Source organism: Peromyscus leucopus, chromosome 10 (assembly GCF_004664715.2).
Source record: "Peromyscus leucopus breed LL Stock chromosome 10, UCI_PerLeu_2.1, whole genome shotgun sequence".
Classification (NCBI taxonomy): domain Eukaryota; kingdom Metazoa; phylum Chordata; class Mammalia; order Rodentia; family Cricetidae; genus Peromyscus; species Peromyscus leucopus.
Window position 1 is genome coordinate 74,396,992 of NC_051071.1, and position 19,042 is coordinate 74,416,033.

General features: G+C 38.4%; 1 protein-coding gene across 3 annotated transcripts in view; it reads left to right on the plus strand.

Annotated features, from left to right (window-relative positions):
- The first annotated feature begins 555 nt into the window (after positions 1-555).
- The window catches only part of Ambn (ameloblastin), a 34,409-nt gene continuing 15,922 nt past the window's right edge, over positions 556-19,042 (plus strand). For 2 of the 3 annotated variants that reach the window (XM_028863914.2, XM_037209137.1), the window contains exon 1: positions 556-728. The gene's annotated coding sequence lies outside the window, so the exon portion shown is untranslated. The remainder of the gene's footprint in view (positions 729-19,042) is intronic. The other variant, XM_028863903.2, reaches the window with a different exon arrangement.

Below are 19,042 nucleotides of genomic sequence, written 5' to 3' on the forward strand. Positions count from 1 at the left end.
CAAGGAACTATGCAGTTATGATTTGGCATTTGATATATGTCTTTCTACAAGGAGGTACTAGAAGAACTGAGTAGATGAGTAGTCTGGCTAGGAAGAAAACTATCAGAACATTATAAATTTAAAAAATAATAGTCTGATTTAAATTATTTTTAAGATACAGTTGTGTCAAGAAGCTTACCTGAGACAAATCAAGAAGGATGGCTAACAATTATAACCTCTACCTGGGAGCTTCAAAATGCCTGCAAGACCCATTTTCCTTGTAGAAGGTGTCATTATCATGTCTTTTACTGTCTTACTCAGCCTCCTTGGCCATAATGGATTGGACTAGAGATAGTTGTTCTAACCAGTACTCTATGGACTGCTCTGCTCAAGAATGGCTTTTATGGAATGTGACTAGTTAAATGCTGAATTAGCCACATTCCCTCTCAGGAAATTCAAATTGGAATTTCAAGAAGTAACTGGTGCTGTGTGACAAAACTTTTCCTGGGAAGATGCAACATAAGCGTCTGCTCTCTCCAGATAGGGAGCCTAAGACTGACGAAAGTACAGATAACGCCAAAGGCCAATTTGGTAAACCAATGAGCTTTCCTGGCGTTATTTATGGGGGCGCTGGTGAAGGTTTACTTACAGGAGGAGAAATGACTCAAAGACAGTTGCATCACCAAAGCCCACCTCAGCGTGGGTGACAGCTCATAAAGGCTAAGATTCTGGAGCATGCTGCACAACCTGTAAGTGGTACAACAGTTTGGAAAGTGTCCTTTCCAACTGACTCTGTTGGTCTAAACCTCTTCCAGGCAGCTTGACTGGCTTCTGCTTCCTCTGGGGAGCTTAGCTGGTCTGAGAGTGACTCTTCAGCAGCATTCATTGCTTTTTCTGGGAGGGAGGGAGGGGCCTGGTAAATCTGGTCAGTTTCAGGGACTTCCTGGGGGTATTTTGATTTGTTTACCTTCTGTCTTGAATCCTTTCACTGCAGGGTAGAATGTTTCAATCTTAAAGGAAACTGCTACACAACAGATGGTAACTGTTGGTAATAACCATGGTAGGGTAGTCACCAGACCCGCCAAGTCGTGAAGCTAAAGGCAGACAACACAGCAACTGCAAGGTCTTGGGGGGCACCCTGCCTCCATGAGGCCTGAGAGTGCATTTGTTCCCATTTTGCTCTCCTCCACTAAGAATCTCAGTTTGTGCTTACCTTTTTCAGTAGTGTATACCATGTAATGGGGCACAGGGGGGAAGACAATCTAACCACAGCTATCCTGAACAAAAAAATGCAATAATGATTTAAAGCAGATATGAAAGGGCAAAATATCCACCCAGATGAGGCAGATAACATGCACTAGTGAAACCAGGCAGGCAGAGATAAATATGCCTTCTTAAAAAGAGCAATTGATCCCTAGCCTTGGTCATAGTTATCATTCAGAAGGAAAAACACTGTTCAACATAACTTTGATATTAAAAAAGAGATAATGCATTCCATGTTCGTAAAATATGCCTATCACAGTGTGAAAGTTCCTTATTTTGGAGATAGGGATGTAGCTCAGTAAGTAAAGTGTTTGCCTTCCAAGCATGAAGAACTGAGTTCTATCCCCAGCACTCACACAAAAAGCCAGACATGTTGACACATGCTTGTAATCTCAGCACAAGGGAGATGGAGCTAGAGCAGCTAGCCTGGCCAAATTAGTGAGCCCAGGACCCAGTAAGAGAGCTTATCTAAAAAAAAAAAAAAAAAGGCGAATATCTCCTGAAGAATGATATGTGAGGTGAGTAGGTAGATAGGTGGGTGGGTGGGTGGATGGATGGAGTGATGGATAGATAACTAAATTTGAAAATACTTTATTTTATAATTTTTACAATCATTATTTATTGGAATCCATAGGAACTATGTGGAAATGAAACTACTCAGTCAATTTACATTTCTAACTCCTTAGCACATTATTCTCTCATAATATTAAAATGTTTCTCTATAACTAATTAGTCTCCTAGCTGACTCATGAAACCCCTAAAACTTAGTGTGCTGACTCTTGTGGTTTGCTTTCTGCTAATGGGTCTTTGAATTAAAGGAACCCATTTCTTGGTATTTCTGACGTATATTTTCCCAGGATAATTGCCTCCCACAGACTCCTTCAGGCATCGCCTATCAGACAAAAATGCATAGTGGGAAAAATATGATTTTCTCCAACTTGATCCAGGTCTTTAATCAGAGACTGCCAGTTCTTAGCAGCTCTTCAAAGTAAGCTTTCTGATCTCTGAGGCACGACACACTGAACTAAGAAATGAACATAGGGACTATCCTCAGCAGACACACATGGGAAGCAACATAACATATATAAAGCACATAAAAGTTTCAAAGTCTGTGATGCTACATTAGTAGAACCTAATTCAACTCTCATTCCCTGCTCAGGGAAAATATGAGTAAGGTATGAATTTTGAAGCCAAACTAAACTAGATTCAAACTCTGACATGCTTCCTAGATAGATATCTTTAGCATGTACCTTAACTTCTCTGAGTTTCTATGACTGTCTCTAAAGACTGAGACAATAAGGCATTCTAAGGCTGGTATGAAAGTGAAATGTCTTGACAAAGAAGATTACTTTCTTGTTTCCATTCCATCATCTTGTGAAATATAAGTATTAACCAATTAATATGCTTAATTAATATACAGCATGTTTTACTGTATGAGATACTTGTTTAATTTATATGATTTATATATATATATACATATAATGCATCTGAAAATGAAGAGAGACAACATGAATATCCTTCAATACAATATTGAATGATAGCATTCTTCCTCCTCACACCTCTGTGCTGCCCTTTCATCTCAAATAGATGTGTCTGGAATAGCTTGGGTAGAAATATCACATGCTTGTTTATTTGTCATTTACTTAATAAATATTAATCCCTATTATATGGCGACCACTGAAGATAACAAAAGTAAATGACTCCTCGGACTCTGAGGCATTCATACCTCAGACTGTGATAGACTTAGGTTAAGTATAATTTCCTAAAGGACATTCTACAGAACACCAGTTCTGCGGCTTTTTAAGTGCTTTAAGAAAACTAAATTTGGGGAAAAGTTTTCTAAATTTCATTACTGTGAGGTTTTTAGAAACAGTAGCAGTCTTGGGGGCATAGAATATAATACTGGTATTTGATCATGATCCTTTTCTCAGGAGGTCTCTTTGAGGCTTGTCAGAACAGACCTACAGTGTAATGACAGAAACTCTCTGATGCTGCATTTCTGAAATCCCTTGTGGGAAGCAGATATTCTTCCCAATGCGCATGCTGGGGTAGTAGGGCAGCCACGGTCATTGAACCCAGTCTAGATTGGAGATCTGATTCTGCCTCTTTTATCCTCATTCCTCAATAAGAATCCTAATAATACCAGCCTCCTAGAAGTCTTGTGAGGAATAAATATAATAAGAGGGACGTGCAAGGTATAGTCTGAAGGTAAAGCCTACTAGACATTCTCCCCCACCCCATTCTAGGCTGGATTTATTACATCCTAAAAAGTATAGTACAACCCGTCAAGATAAATACATCCTGCTTGCCTACAAAGCAAATGAATGTGCTTCTCTCTCTGTATTTCCTCTGTTATTTTGCTTGAAGTTTTGTGCTCTCTGCACTTCTGTGTTTCAGCCATAAATGCTGAGAAGACAGAAGGCAGGCAACAGGGTCTAGATAAGAAATCCCGCCTGCTTCTGAGAGTTCTCACCTCTGTACATCATCTCAGTCAGAGTGGGCACTTTTACAACATCCACCGAGCGTTATTTCATAGTGTCTAAAATTCAGAAAAGCCCTCCAAACCTACCTGGGATTTTGATGTTCAAGAAATTCCAAGAAAAAGGGGGAGAGTTCTGATGGTGTTTAAACCAACACTCCATATACCCTATGATGCAGCGTCTGAGAGTCATAATATAGATTCTTCACTCATTACTGTAATCCATGTCCATCAAGAAATAGCTCAATATTTTAAAAAAAGTTCAACTTTGATAGTTACACCCAGACTGCCTCCTATGAGGCAAACTACTTAATCCTACTCAACTCACTTTCTTCATCTACAAAACTTGAACAATAACATTATCTGTCTCAAGAGTCAGTTGTAAGTAGGAATTATATGAAATAAGAACCAAGGCTAGGAACGTAAAAAGACAATAAATAAAATTTAATGACATTCCTCTATACTTGAATATGAATATAAAATTTTATACTACAGCTAAAAAACTCTAAAATAAAAACTTTGATTTTTTGTTTTAATTATACAGGGTTATATTAGGTTATTTAAAGTTCTCAGTTTCCATGATATTGTCCTTTGACTACAAGTACCTTAAGTGAAACAAAAGGAGTTGGGGGTAGATGTAACTCTAATTTGCCTCATGTTACCCTGGACTATTAGTATATCCATCTTCCAAAAAGAATAACAAAAGTTTATTATATTTGGCATTATAGTCATATTCCATCTTCATAATTAAATATATTTTCCACTAGTAATAGTTTGCCTCAATTAATTTGCTTATCTCCATCATTATGCAATTAACTTATTTACAATCACAGATTCTTCCCTCAATGTAGAAGTCTGCCTGTCCTTCTATAGTCATCCTGGCAAGGCAGCATTTAAATTTTACCTTTTGCAAGAACACTTCTGTAATTAAGCCTACACTAAATCAGTATTTATTTGCATTAATTGTGTGTTTGTAATATGTCAGGTTCTTCTCTAAGAGTTCACTGTTGGCTCCTCTGTGGATGCTTTAGTTACACTCTTTTACAGATAAGAAAGATGAAAGATGAAATAATGAAGAGCCTTGCCTGAGACACACAGCAGACAAACAATGATCCCCTTTCTCAACTAAGTCATCAGATAGATCCCACATCCTTCACAGCAATTTATGTCCTGCTTCTTCTACATAGTTTTTCCTGAAATATCCCATGACAGTTCATGTATCAAAGTCATACATTGTTTCTTCAGTTAGATGGTAACATTTGGGGGAGGAGGTTTCCCTTTCCTTCATTAAATCTAATATGGTGGACTATAAAGCATGAATATCCTTTGGCAAATTCTGCAGCTGTCTGGCCAGAACAGGTCATGTTGGTTAACTTCTATCCGATTTCTTATAACAGGGACTTCTGGACAGGGTAAAAGTAGACGCTACTGTAAAGTTGCTTCGTCAGCCCACATAGTTAGCGTGGGAAAAGCAGAGGTCATTCCACATTGGTTTGTGAGTCAATGCTCATTTTTTCCAAAAATCCATCTATGTGGCCTTGCGATAGGCACCAGCGGTGTATAATAATTTAGGAGATACAAAATAACACACCAGGCAAGTAGACATTTTACCTAACAAATTACGCCTGTTGCACATAATTCTTTCTCAAACCCCCTTATTTATAAAGGAGCAATGCCAAATTTGTTCACTGTCTGGGGTTTCTTACTTTGTCACTTTGAGGTCTACCATGCCAAGAAAGGCAAAGGAGGCAGATGAGATGAACCTGGCTAATAAACACATTTGAAGCATCTGCTATGTAAGAAATTAGTGTGAAATACAAAGCCTTTTCACAGAGGTGTTTTCACTTAAACTTGTTTAAGATATTTGTCAACAAATTATAATAGGGGCTAGCAAGACTACTCAGCAGGTAAAGGTACTTGCTGCCAAGCCTTACAACCCGAAGTTCAACACTCAAAACCCAAATAGTTGAAGAAGAGAATTGACTCCCACAAGTGTTCCTCTCATGTGCATTTGTGCACTATTAGAGCACATGCACATACACACAAATAAATAAATGTAAAAATTAATTCTGTAATTAAATAAAAGTGGCAAAGATGATAGTGGGGTCAATTTATTGTAGTTACTTTTAGGAGCACAGGTGAAGGGTTATTTGCCAGAGCATAGAGGAATCAAAGCAGTGGCATCTTGAAAAGCCCACCTCAGCATAGATAAGTCAGGACTCACAAAGTGGGACAGACCTAACAGAACCTCATGGCAGTTAGTAGCAGCTGCCCAGCTTTTTTATGTAGACTTTCAACATAGTCTTTAGTTGTGTTTCATTTTCTCTACAGTGATATCTCATTGTTTTATTTTTATTAGTTCTTGAGCATTCCATAGAATAAATTTTAATTGTCCTGACTCTCCTTCCCACAACTCTTCCCAGATTCAGTCTCCAGCCAAAAAGGCTGGTCATTTCTCGGCCTTTCTGAGCTAGCAGGTTTTCACCACAACATCTGACTCCCAAGTCTTTATTGGTAAATAGAACGACTGAGACTTAGCTAAAAACTACAGTTGGTGCTGAGCTCCGGAAGTCGTGCTGAAGAAAAGGAGGAGGGATTGTACAAGCCAGGGGGGTCAAGGTCATGATGGGGAACCCACAGAGAAACCTGGCCTGAGCTCATGGGAGCTCATGGACTCTGGACCAACAGTTAGGGAACCTGCAAGGGACCAACCAAGGCCCTCTGCATGTGTGTGACAGTTGTGTAGCTTTGTCTGTTTGTAAGGCTCCTAGCAGTGAGATCAGGACCTGTCCCTGGTGCTCAGCTGGCTTTTGGGAACCTGTTTCCCATGCCAGATTACCTGGCCCAGCCTTGATGCAGGGGGAAGAACTCCACCTGCCTCAACTTGATGTGCCATGCTTTGTTCAAGCCCATGGGAGGCCTGCCCCTTTCTGAATGGAGATGGAGGAGGAGTGGATGGGGAGGAGAGATGAGTGGGCGTCAGGGAGAGGGAACAGGGGAAACTGTGGTTGGTATATAAAATAAATGGAAAAAATGTTAATTAAAGAAAAAACTGCAGTTGGCAGCAGAGCCAATGCCAGCAGGATCAGAAATCTCACCAGAGCAGCATGGCATTGACTGTGGGGCCAAGAGGCCACAGAAAGTAGTTAAAATATCAGATTCAGGTATAGCTGCTAAACCAAAAGAAAAACAACACACACAAATTGAAAATTATATTAATTTCCCTGTGGCTTATAAGAAAAATATGAAGAAATCACCATTAAAGGGTAGAAAAATAGGGCTGGAGAGATGGCTTAGTTGTTAAGAGCACTCAAGGCTCTCTCAAAGGATCTAGGTTCAATTCTCAGCATCCACATGGCAGCTCACAATTGTCAGTAACTCTGGTTCCAGCAGACCTGAAGCCCTTTCCTGACTTCTGCAGGCACTTGTGTGCATGTGGTGCACACACATATACTCGGGTACACATATTAAATAGATACTTTTAAAGAAAAATATTGAGAAAATATAAGCATTGGTGATGACCAAAGAAATCTAAATGATGACAATTTAATAATGTGTTGTGCTTATTAAAATATAGAGAAAGAGGGAATTAGCTAGGATAAAATTCTGGCAAGGTTATAATAAAAAAAAAATGACTAACCTCCACTACCTGACAGTAAGACCTTATATATTGCTAAATATATCACCTGATATACTTATATCGTCAAACATGGAGAAATAAAGCTGTTGCATAAGTAAAAGCTTCAGCCCAGCTGAATTGCATTCATTCTGCTCACGGGTACTATACATGCTTCTAGAGGAGAACAGTGGTCATTAATCTCACCCTGCTACAAAACCTGTGAGATAGCATACTGACCTGTCTATAAGACATACTGCTGCAGTAGTGGTACAAATGTGTGGTAAAAGGCCTACTTCATAGGAAGGAACCCATGCCTGAAACTGTGAATGAGGAAACTGTTAAGACTGGAGAGGTCATAGGCCTAGGGGGGAACCTACTGCAATTCATCTGCTAAATGAACAAAACAATAAAATGATTCCTAATGACATAATATACCCATAGATCACTGCACCACTGAACCCTCTTCAAAGAAGCTTCTTGAAATAGAAGGTAATTGATAATTAGACCCACAACTGGACAACACGCAGAAAGTGAGAGACCTTGAAGCACTCAGCCCTAAGTGGGATGTCAGTGTCATGCCCCTCCTCTCAAGGCTCACAGATCTAAGCAAAAGAGGATGCAGAAAGACTGTAAGAGCCAGAGGTGGTGGATGACTCCAAGCAAACAGTATTTTCCAGACACAAGAGGGCTCAAGCACATATAAACTCCATTTAGGTTGATGTTGGCTGTGGGCTTGCTGTAAATTGCCTTTATTAATATTGAAGTATGTCCCTTGTATCCCTACTCTCTAGGACTTTTAGTATGAAGGGGTGTTGGATTTTGTCAAAGGTCTTTTCTGCATATAAGGAGATGATTATTTAATTTTTATCTTGCAGTCTGTTTGTATGGACCACATGTATTGATTTATCTATGTTGAACCATTCATCCATCTCTGAGATGAAGGCTACTTGATCATGGTTGATGATCTCTTTGATATGTTCTTCTATTTAGTTTGCAAGTATTTTATTGAGAATTTCTGCAGCTATGCTTTTAAAGAAAATTGGTCTGTAATTTTCTTTGTTGAGTCTTTATATGGTTTGGGAATCATGGTAACTGTGGCCTCATAAAAGGAATTAGACAATTTTTCCTTCTGTTTCTATTTTTGCAGAATAATTTGACATTATTGGCATTAATTCTTCTTTGAAAGTCTAGTAGAATTCTGTACTGAATATATCTAGCCCTGGACTTTTTTGGTTGGGAGATTTTAATTACTTCTATTTCACTAGGGGCAATAGGTCTATTTAAAGTGTTTGTCTGATCTGGATTTAACTTTGGTAGGTTGTATATATCAAGAAACTTACCCATTTCTTTTATGTTTTCCAATTTAGTGAAGAACAGACTTTTAAAGTATATCCTTATGATTCTCTGCTGGATCTCTTCAGTATCTGTTATTATGTCCCCTTTTCATCTCTAATCTTATTAATTTGGATATTCTTTGTGTCTTTTGAGTAATTTGGCTATGGGTTTGTCAATTTTATTGATTTTCCCAAGGAACCATCTCCTTGTTTCACTGATTCTTTGTATTTTTTTGTTTGTATTTTATTGATTTCAGCCCTGAGTTTGATTGTTTCTTGCCATCAACTTCTTTTGGGTGCTATTTCTTGATTTTAATTCTAGAGCTTGTATGTGTGTCATTAAGTAATTAATATTAGATCTCTCCAACTTTTTTTAATGTAGGTACTTAGTGCAATGAACCCACTCTTAGAAGGGAGTGCATTGTGTCCCACAGGTTTGTGTATGTTGTGTTTTCATTTTCATCTAATTCCAAAAAGGTTTTGATTTCCTTCTTGATTTCTGTCTTGGCCCATCCTTTATTCATTAGTTGTTCATTTTCTATTTTTGGTAAACTTTCTGTTGTTTCTGCTGTTGATGATGTCCAGCTCTAATCCCTAGTGGCCAGACAGGATGCAGGGTGTTATTTCAAGTTTCTTACATCTGTTGAGATTTTCTTTGTGTCCAAGTATCTGTTGAGATTTTCTTTCTGTCCAAGTATGTTGTCAGTTTTGGAGAAAGGTTCCAGGAGGTGCAGAGAAGATGATGTATTCTTTTGTCTTTGGGTAAAATGTTCCATAAGTATCTGCTGGGTCCTTTTATGATGTCATTAACTCCAGCATTTCTCTGTTGAGTTTTTGCCTGGATAGCCTGGCCTGTCTATTGGTGAGAGTGGAGTACTGAAGTCACACACTCTCACTGTGTGGGGTCAGCATGTGATTTTAGCTGTAGTAGTGCTTCTTTGATAAATTTCTGTGCCCTTGTTTTTGTGCATATATGTGTAGAGTTGCAACATCCTCTTTGTGGGTTTTTCCTTTGATGAGTATGTAGTGTCCTTCCCTATCTCTTCTGATTAGTTTGGTTTGAAGTCTATTTTGTCAGATATTAAAATATCTACTCTCACTTGCTTCTTAAGTAGATTTTCTTGGGATATCCTTTTCCATCCTCTTACCCAAGGTGATGTCTATCCTTGATGTTGAGGTATATTTCTTGGATGAAGCAGGATGGATCCTATTTTCAAGTCTGTCTGTTAGTCTGCTTCTTTTTACTGGGGAATTGAGACCATTGACATTGAGAGTTATCAATAAGTATTTTTTTGTTGATTCAGTTTTTTTTTTTTTTGTGTGTGTGTGTGTGTGTGTGTGTGTGTCCCCACTCTTTTCATTTGCTTGTCTGAGATTATTTATTCCTTATGTTTTCTTGGGTGTGATTAGCCTCTTCAGGTTGAAGTTTTTCAAGTACCTTCTGAAAGGCTGGATTTGTAGAATAGATATATAAATTTGGTTTTATCATACAATGGTTTTTCTCCATCTATTGTGATTGAAAGTTTTGCTGGGTATAGTATCTGGGCTGGCATTTGTGGTCTCTTAGAGGTTGTAGAACAGCTCTCCAGTCCCTTCTGGCTTTTAGAGTCTCCATTGTGAAGTCAGGTGTAATTCTAAAAGGTCTGCCCTTATATGTCACTTGGACATTTTCCCTCATAGCTTTAAATATTCTTTCTTTGTTCTGTACATTTAGTGTTTTGATTATTGTGCATCATGTCCAGTTTAACTTAGTGATCTGTATGTTGCTTATACCTTGACAGGCACCACCTTCTTTAGGCTAGGAAAACTTGCTTCTGTGACTTTGTTGAAAGTATTTTCTGGGCCTTTGAGCTGGGATTCTTCTTCCTCTCTTCCTATTATTTGTAGATTTAATTTTTTTGTACTATTCCTTCCTGGATGTTTTGTGCCCTGATTTTTTTTTTTTTTAGATTTAAAGTTTTCTTTGACAGAGGTATCCACTTCTTCTATCTTATCTTCAGTGTCTAAGTTTATCTCTTCTATCTTTTGTACACTGTTGGTGAGGCTTACCTCTGAGGTTTTTGTTCAGTTTCCTAAGTTTTTCATTCCCAGTCTTACCTTAGTTTGGGTTGTCTTAAGTGATTCTGTTTCTACTTTCATGACTTGAACTGTTTTCTTCACTTCCTTCCACTGTTTGTATTTTCACAGACTTAATTAAGGGATTTATTTATCCTCGTCAAGTTCCTTTAACACATTCACAATAGCTATTCTGAAGTCCTTATACTATATTCATAAGGGGTGTTTGAATTTTTCAATTCCATCTTCACTTTGGCTTGCATTTTTTTCAGTATTTCTTTTTTTTCTTTTATAATTAATTTAATTTTACATATCAGCCATGGATTCCCCTGTCCTCCCTCCTCCCACCCCTCCCCACCCTTCCCCCAATCCACCCGCCATTCCCACCTCCTCCAAGGCAAGGACTCCCCTGGGGATTCAGCTCAGCAGGGTAGATTCTGTTGAGGCAGGTCCAGTCCCCTCCTCCCTTCACCTAGGCTGAACAAAGCGCCCAGCATAGACCCCCAGGTTCCAAACAGCCAGCTCATGCACTAAGGACAGGTCCCGGTCCCACTGCCTGGGGGCCTCCTAAATAGTTCAAGCTAATCAACTGTCTCAATTATCCAGAGGGCCTGATCCAGTTGGGAGCTCCTCAGCTATTGGTTTATAGTTCATGTGTTTCTACTAGTTTGGCAATTTGTCCCTGTGCTTTTTCCAATCATGGTCTCAATATCTCTTGCTCATATAATCCCTCCTCTCTCACGTGCCCATTGGACTCCTGGAGCTCCACCTGGAGTTTTTCAGTATTTCTGAATAATCCTGAATTCTCTTTGTTATTATACTCAGCCATGAGGGTGTTGTTAGACTTCACTCAGGAGTTTATTCTTACCCTCTTGAACTTTATTTTGTTTCATTGTGTCTTCTTTAAGTGCCTTGAATTCTTTGACCATGTTTATGATCTTTTAAATTCTCTGCCCTGAGGTTCATATAGGTAATTGCCATTTGAGAACATTTCTATAAGACTGGTGATCTTCTTGGGGGGTGGGGGGGTTGAGCGGTACACATTGTCTTGGTCTTTCATATTGTTTGTGATTTGTTAATAGAACCTTGGCATGTAAGTTTAGTTAATTGGCTATGTGTTTCATACGAGGTTCTATCCTACCTAAGTTGAATGAAAATTTGGTTTTGTTTTTGCTGTTGTCCAAACTTAGTTGAGCCACAGCAACAAGATAACTGAAGGAGATCAAGGGGATACAAACAGAATGGAAGAAGTCAAAGTATCTTTATTTGCAGGTGACTGTATACATTAGAGATCCTAAAAATTCCACAAGAAAACTCCTACAGCTGGTAAACACTTTCAGCAAAGTAGCAGGATACAAAATTAATACACAAAAACTGATAGCCTTCTTTTTTTTTTTTTTTTTTTTTTGGTTTTTCAAGACAGGGTTTCTCTGTGTAGCTTTGCGCCTTTTCCTGGAACTCACTTGGTAGCCCAGGCTGGCCTCGAACTCACAGAGATCCGCCTGCCTCTGCCTCCCGCGTGCTGGGATTAAAGGTGTGTGCCACCACCACCCGGCAAAACTGATAGCCTTCTTACGTGCAAATGACAGACTGAGAAAAAAAAAAATCAGGGAAAAAATACCTATCACAATAACATCAAAAAAATTCCTTGGGATAATTCAAACTAAGCAAGTAAAAGACTTATATTATATAAATATATAATATAAACTTTAGGACACTGAAGAAAATATCAAAAGATGGGAAGCTCTCCCATGCTACAGATTCCAGGCAATCCCCATTAAAATTCCAACACAACTCTTCACATACCTTGAAAGGATAATTCTCATCTACATACAGAAAAACAAAAACCTAGGATAACTAAAACAATACTGAAAAATAAAAGAACTGCTGGAGGTATCACCATCCCCAAATTTAACTTGTACTATAGAGCTATAGTAATAAAAACAGCATGGTATAGACATAAAAACAAACATACTGATAAACGATATAGAACTGAAGACCCTGACATAGTCCACACACCTATGGACACATTATTTTTTTTTATAAGGAAGCCAGAAATACAAACTGGAAAAAAAAATGGTCAAACTGGATGGCTATATGTAGAAAAATTCAAATAGAACCATACTTATCAAACTGCACAAAAACTCAACTCAAAATGGATCATGGGCCTCAGCATAAGGCCATATACACTGAATCTGATAGACAGGAATGTGGGGAACAGCCTTGAACTCATTGACACAGGAAAAGAATTTCTGAACAGAACACCAACAGCACAGATATCGAGAACAACAATTAATAAATGTGAGCTCACAAGCCTCTGTACAACAAAGGATCCCTCACACAAAGCATCTGAACACATAATGGCGTGGTGGTATTGTGTTCCCCAAAATATTGTGTACCTTAATAAACTTATCTGGGGCTCAGAGAACAGAAAAGCCACTAGTTAGGCAGTGATAGCACACGCCTTTAATCCTAGCATTCCAGAGGCAGAAAACCATCTGGGATCTCTGTGAGTTCAAGGCCACATTGGAAACAGCCAGGCATGGTGACTCATGCCTTTAATCCCAGGAAGCAAGCCTTTAATCCTAGGGAGTGATGGTAGAAAGCAGAAAGGTATATAAGGCTTGAGGACCAGAAACTAGAGGCATTTGGCTGGTTAAGCATTTGACTGGTTAAGCATTTGGCTGGTTAAGCATTTGGCTGGTTAAGCATTCAGGCTTTTGAGCAGTAATTCAGCTGAGATTCATTCTGGATGAGGACACAGAAGCTTCCAGTCTGAGGAACCAAGACCAGCTGAGAAGTTGGCCAGGTGAGGTTAGCTGTGGCTTGTTCTGTCTCTCTGATCTACCAGCATTGACCCCAATAACTGGCCTCGGGTTTGATTTTATTAATAAGAACTTTTAAGATTCCTGCTACATAATGGGGAAAGATTTTACCAACTATATATCCAATAGAAGGTTAATATCTAAATATATTAAGTACTCAAAATACTAGACACCAAGAAAGTAAATAATCCAACTTAAAAATGGAATGAAAATCTAAACAAAATTCTCAACAGAGAAAACACAAATGGCTGAGAAGCACTTTAATAATTTTCAACATTCTTAGTCATCAGGGAACATCAGTTCAAAACTATTTCATCTTACATCAAAACTATTTCATCTTACACCAGTCAGAATGGCCAAGGTCCATAAAACAAATGACAGCTCATGCTGGCAAGGATGTTGAGTAAATGGAACACTCATTCATTGCTGGTGGGAGCACAAACTTGTATAGCCACTATTGAAGTCAGTGTGGCAATTCCTCAGGAACCTGGAAATAGATTAACCTCAAAATCTAGCTCTATCACTTTAGGGCATATACCCAAAGGACTCTACATCCTAATACAGAGATATTTGTTCAGCCATGTTCATTGGTGCTCTATTCATAATAACCAGAAATTGGAAATGGCCTAGATGTCTGTCAACAAATGAAAGGATAAAGAAAATGTGGTACATTTACACAATGGAATATTACTCAACTATTAAAAAAAATCATTAAATTCATGGGTATGAATGAAGCTAGAAAAAATCATGGTGAGTGAACCCAGACCCCAAAAGACAAATACAGTATGTATTCACATATGGATAGGTAGATAGATAGATAGATAGATAGATAGATAGATAGATAGATAGATAAATTAGTGGTGAAAATATTCAAAAGCATGCTACATCAGTACAACCCCAGAGGTTAGTTAGGTCAGGGAACTAGGAAAAAAACCAAATACTACTCTTCTGCTAAAGGAACAGCAATAAAATGACTCCTCATGACATTCTGCTCTATGCATAGATCAGTGCCTTGCTCAGCCATCATCACAGAGGCTTCCTCCTACAGTAGATGGGAACAAATACAGAGACCCACAACTAGACAATGTACAAAGTCAAAGACCTTAAAACAATCAGTACTAAATGGGATGTCTCCATCAAATCCTTATCCTCAGGGTTCAGGGAACTCTGCAAAAGATTGTAAGGGATGGAAAGACACCAAGGAAACAAGACCTTTTAGACACAACAGAATTTGTTGCACAAGTAAAATCACAGAGACTGTGGCAGCATGCACAGGGCCTGCATGGGTCTGGACCTGATGGCGTCCCAGTATTGAGAATAGAAATGGACACAAGCCCCCATCCGTAACCCATAAGCTGTCTCCAACTGATACCTGCTCACAAAAGAAAAATTATATTTCTCCAATGGAGGCTCACTGGGTATACAAACCACACTTAAAAGCAGGCCTTATGTCCAGCAGCAGATGGCCAACACAAAACAAACTCAGTGATATTTTTGGAGATTTTTGTCTCATAATGCTTTGGCTAGGCAGGTTTTTTTTTTTTTTCTACTTTTCTCCTTATATATTATGGTTTCAATGTTGTGTTTTTATGGTATTTCTGTGTTTGTGTGTCTGTGTGTGTGTGTGTGTGTGTGTCTGCACCTGTGTGTATTTCTTGTGCTTTTTCTTTGACTCTTTTTTCTGTTTTTATTTTTGTCTTATTCTGACAAAAATACATCTGCTTTTATCTTATTTATTTTTTTTAGATGCCTGTTTGTTTTATAATGAGAGAAAGAGAAAGAGTAATGATATGCATGGGTGGGGAAGTGAGGAGGATCTGAGAGGAGTTAGAGAAGAGGAACCATGGGCAGAATATACTGTAGGGGAAAAAACATCTATTTTCAGTTAACTAAATGAAAGTGAAAGCAGAACACCAAAGCCTCTGGGACATATTAAAAGCAGTCCTAAGAGGTAAATTTATAGCTCTAAGTGCATACATTAAAAAATGAGAAACAGCACAAATAAATGACTTCATGATTCAACTCAAGATCTGGAAAAGCAAGGACAAGGTAAACCCAAATCCAGTATAAAGGAAGAAATAAAAAAACTGGCATAAATTAATGAAAATAGAAAGAAAATATAAAAAGATTCAGGGAATCTAAGAACTTATTTTTGGAAAAAAATGAACAAGATTGACAGACTCTTAGCTGAATTAACTAAAGAATTAAAAGAAGTAAAACCAAGTTAATACAATTAGAAATGAACAAGACAGCAGAAGCGTTGACTCCAAAGAAACTCAGAAAGTTGTAAGGGAATATGCTAAAACCATTCTCCACCTGAAAACACACACACAAGCAATTTTATATGTAGTGGGCAGGATATATTTAGGAATATGTATGTATGTGTATCTATGTGTGCATACATATGCATGTAATAACCATTAGTGGGGGAGAGGCCATGAATTTGAAGGAGAGTAGGGAGGGATGTATGGGAGGGCGCAAAGAGAGGAAAGAGAAGCGAGAAATGGAATTCTATTACAATCTCAAAAACAAAAAAAAATATATTCAATTAAACTGGAAAACCTAAAATAAGTGGATAAATTTCTAGAAACATCTGCACAACCAAAATTAATCCAAGAAGAGACAAACAGCCTAAACAGGCATAATAAAGAGATTTTAAAAATAATGAAAGGTTTCCTGACCCCCCCCCCAAAAAAAAAAGCCAAGCCCAGATGGAGTCACAGCAAAATTTGCCCAGACTTTCAAAGAAAAACTACATCCTCTGCTTCTCAAGTTATCCAAAAAAAAAAGAAAAGAAATGGTAGGAGCAATTCCAAAATCTCATGAAACCAGTATAACTCTGATTCTAAAATCAGGGAAAGACAGAGCCAACAAAAGAGAGCAAAGGGCCACTGTCCCTGTGGACCACAGATTCAAAACCTTTCAGCTAAAAACTTGCAAACTGAATTCAGGCATATACCAAGATATCATTCAACAATAACAAATTGGCCTTATCCCAGAGATACAGGGTTGGTTAATCATACATAAGTTGGTAAATATAATAAGTAATATAAATTGACTTGATCACATAATCATCCCAAGAGACACAGAAAAGGCCTTTATAGAATCCAGCAAGACTTAATGATAAGATTCCTAGAGAAAACAAGACTGGAGTGAGTATACCTAAACACAATCAGGGTTGTGTATGGCAAACACAAAGCCAACATAAGAGAGAAAAATTGAAACAATCCTATTAGAATCAGAAACAAGACAGCAATGTCCATAACCCCGACTCCTTTTCAGTATAATGTCTGAAGTCTTTAGAGTAAAGAAACAAGAAAGAATTATGCATTTATCTCTATTTGCAGGTGATAGGATATTATATGTAAGAGAACATTGCTAGAAATAACACTTTTAGCAAAGTGGCAGCATACAAAATCAACTCACAAAATCAATAGCCTTTCTATATACCAATAGCAACAAACTGAAAAAAGATCATGGAAACATACTCATTTGTAATAGACTAAAAATACCTTGGAATAAACCTAACCAAGAGGACTAATGATCTATAAAATAAAAACTGTAAACCCCTGGAGAAATAAACTGCAGAAGACACTAGAAGATGGAAAACCTCCCGTGCTCATGGGCTGGTAGAATATTGTGGAAATGACCATATTACCAGAAGCAATTTACAGATCTAAGGCAATCCCAATCAAAATCCCCATAACGTTCTTCACAGAAACAGAAAAATCATCCTAAATTTCATATGGAACCACAAAATACCCTGAATAGCCACAGCAAGTCTGAGCAAAAAGAGTAACACTGAGGGGATTATAATTCAGATTTAAAGTTATTTTACAGAGCCAAAGTAGTGGGAAAAAAAGCATGGCAGTAACATCAAAATAAACATGTAGATCAATTGAACAGAAGACTCAGTCGTAAGTAAGCACACATACTGACAGCCACCTGGTGTTAAACAAAGAAGCCAAAAGCATATAGTAAAGACAGTATGCCCCCCCCCCAAAAATGATGCTGGAAAAATGAGATGTCCACATACAAAAGAATGAAATTAGACACATACTATCACCCTGTACAAATGAATCAAGAATCTCAACTCTGAAACCACTAGAAGCAAACATAGAAAGCACCCGACAAGACAATGGCACAGGACTTTCTGGATAGGACTCTATATGCTCAGTAATTAATGCCAACAATTTACAAATGGACGCTCATAAAACTGAAAATTTTCTGTACGTCAAGGAAAACAATCAAGTGAAGAGAACGCCCACAGAGTGGAAAGAATCTTTGGTAGTTATATATTCAAAAGAGAATTGCTATCTAGAATATATGAAGAACATTTTAAAAAGAATCAGGAAAACAAACAATCCAGCCACCCCGAAAAATGAGTTGTGGATCTGAACAAATAATTTTAAAAAGAGAAAGAAGAGGAGAAAAGAAGGAAGGGAGGAAGGAAGGGAGAGAGGAAGGGAGAGAGGGAGGGAGGAAGGAAGGGAAAAGTGAATAGGAAAGACTACTAGCAATATTGGAAAGGATGCCTGAACTGGCTAGCAATCAGATAGGTAAATACCCTAACTGTCATCATAGAGCCTTCATCCAGTAACTGATGGAAGCAGATGCAGAGATCCACAGCCAAGCACCAGACTGAGCTCCAGGAGTCCAATCGAAGACAGGAGGAATTCTATGAGCAAAGGGGCATCAAGATCATGATGGGGAAACCTACAGAGACAACCAAACCAAACTAGTGGAAACTCATAAAATTTAGACCAACAGCTGTGGAGCCTCCATGGGACTAGACTAGGCCCTCTGCATAAGCAAAACAGTTGTGTAGCTTGATCTGCTTAAGGGGCCCCCTGGCAATAGGATCAGGATCCATCCCTGGTACATGAGCTGGCTTTTTGGAGCCCGCTACCTATGGTGGGACACCTTGCACAGCCTTGATGCAGGGGGAGGGGCTTGGACCTGCCTCTAGTGAATGTACCAGGCTCTGCTGACTCCTCATGGGAGGCCTTACCTTGTTAGAGGAAGGGATGAGGGGTGAGTAGTGGCAGGGAAGGCTGGATGGGCAGGAGGAGGGAAGAGAGGGGGATCTGTGGTTGATATGAATGAATGAATTAAAAATGAATTAAAAATTCCTAGAAAATAAGTAAATAAATAGATAAATAGATAAATAAATGAATGAAAATACCTTTTAAAGTGTTCAAAGGCCATGAGGCAGGTGGATCTCTGTGAGTTCCAGGACAGCGCTGTCTATGTAATAAGACCCTGTCTCAAAAGAAAAAAGTGCCCAGCATCCTTAACAATCAGGAAAATGAAGATTAAAACTACCTTGAGATTCCATCTTACCTCAGTTGTAATGACTAAATTCAAAGCAGTAACTGACAGCAAGTGTTGGCAGGATGTGGAGAAAAAGGAACCCTTAGTCACTGTTGGTGGTATTGAAAACTGGTGCAGCCACGATAGAAATCAGTATGGAAATCCTCAAAATTCT